Below are 2,254 nucleotides of genomic sequence, written 5' to 3'. Positions count from 1 at the left end.
AAGGTCAAGGTCACAGGGCAAAGTCAAATTCTCGGCCTTTAAATCAGCATTATGGAACGGTTGTTGACACCTTCGGCTACTGCTTCTTGTTCATGAATTTTATTACTGCAATGCAAGCACGATATGTACAGTATTTGATAAACTCATGAGAGCAAAGGTATGAATATTTAACGTTACAATTTATGGACCACAACTGGGGTAAATATGTGGTTAGCCTGCATGCCACATTACAGAACATCCTGTAATAAGCTGACGAATTTATTAATGCAGAAAATGCAATAAAATGAAATAAAAACTACCTAATGATAATGGAGAAGTGACTTGTCTCATAATCAGGTAATATCGAGTGCTGGTAGCAAGAATACGGCTGAAAGAGGGTCACTTTTTTTTTTCTTTAAGGGAGAAAGGGAGGGGGGAGATAAAACCATCTTTCCCAGATAAAACAGCCGTATAATAATTGGCGGTTTACCTCTCCATTCCTAATTCAATATTTTTGTCGTTCAAGGGAAGGGTATCTTTGATAAGCTTAATTAAATTGATAGGCTGGGCTTAGATTAAGAAATTAACATCCAACCTGTTGTTCTTGTTGTTATTGTTCACTTCCGTTCATGCTTGGCCAAACAGGCCCATCAATTGCAGATTAGTAACTGCCCCTTTCGGGTCGCCCCATATGTTCCTCACACCATTGATATTGTGTCTATGACTAGGTTTGACATGCATTGTGCAATGTCCAATAATGCAGGTTATGTTTCGTGGACCAATTCTACACCCAGGGCATGTGTCATTTGTGATTTCATCTAGTCCAAATCTAAGATGGTAACCAAGGAGGGCTGTGTGATGCTCTGATCTAAATGTACGTAAGTGAACTCGAGCAGTTCTATTAAAAGATGCATCTGATGGGTGATGTCAGGTGACTGCCTTTATGCACCAACATTAGTATATCACTGAGCAAAATTAGCATGAATATACTGTTTCCCCGGCCCCATAACCGCCAACAGGGGAAGCTCCACCCTTTTCCCATCATAGCCACAGGACATGCAACAGAACAGACTCAGTTGGCGCCTGTAGCCACGAGAGACGGAGGTATTCGATGGATCAGTACACGTTAGCAGTAATCACCAAAGACTACCCTTCGTGTGTTGGCGTGTCTTAGCAGCTACTTTGTACAGTCTTACTGCAACTCTGCGATTCCATATCTCTCCAGCCAGCAGTCCCGAGAGGTGGACGAGGCAAGGAGCATTGTAACCCCAGCAACGATCAGCTAGATCAGTCGGGTTTCGTTGTAGCCCCGTGACTCCGTATCTCTCCTTTTACTAGTATTTTCTATACGTTTTCTAGATTTAAGAGTCTTAGGTAGCTTGACTGGGTGAGTGAGTGAATTTACGCAAGTTTCTTTGTAACATAAGCATTCATTTTATTTTAGTACATTCACAGCTCTTCTTTTGAGTTTCATTAAATGTAAAATCGTGTTTCATTTTTCCATATTGTTCTTACTTAGTGTTTTTTTTTTTTCTCCCAGCTTCCACAAACTTTTCTTAATCACAACTGTTAGTTAAACCAGTTCTTTAACATTAATTCTTAATACAACCGTTTGTGCAAGCAAGGAGAGGTGAAAGCTAGAGTCTGGTTTAGTATTAAGTTCCAAGGTAAATTATTAATTGTCATGGGGGGAAGGTTAATTCTTTCTCTTAGAGGCCGACATGACTTCATAATTCAGCATCCGTGGGTGATTATTTCTCCCTTGCACAAACTTTTCTTAATCACAACTGGTCGTTAAACCAGTTCTTTCATATTAATTCTTAATAAAAACCGTTCGTGCAAGCTAGGAGAGGCTAAAGCAAGAGCCTGGTTTAGTAATACTAAGTTCCAGGGTAAATTATTAATTGTCGGGGGGGACAAGGTTAATTCTATTTCTTAGAGGCCTACAGTACTTAGTAATTCAGCATCCATGAGTGATTATTTCTCGCTGCATACTCTGTGAAGAGAAAGTTTGTAAACTTCTCGCTTTCAGAGAATCGGAGACGTAAGCAAGAATAAAGTAAAACTTTATGACTTTAATTTTACAAGTCAAAAGTTACTTAAATTTCCCCGTTGTAAGTGGCGACCTATTTTCTCCCATGAAAATGAGGGTCTGATAATGTTTGCGCAGGGATTTTTTTATGTTTCCAGTTGTGTCCAGTAGTTGTCATACAATGGCGAGGGTGTTCTGTGTCAGAGCATGCTTCCAGGTAGAACTGTGTACCTCTGATGTCAA

Source organism: Coenobita brevimanus, chromosome 56, assembly GCF_032717465.1.
Source record: "Coenobita brevimanus isolate Jiangsu-jjx chromosome 56, ASM3271746v2, whole genome shotgun sequence".
Classification (NCBI taxonomy): domain Eukaryota; kingdom Metazoa; phylum Arthropoda; class Malacostraca; order Decapoda; family Coenobitidae; genus Coenobita; species Coenobita brevimanus.
The sequence above is the reverse complement of the archived record's forward strand: the minus strand, read 5'-3'. Positions refer to the sequence as shown.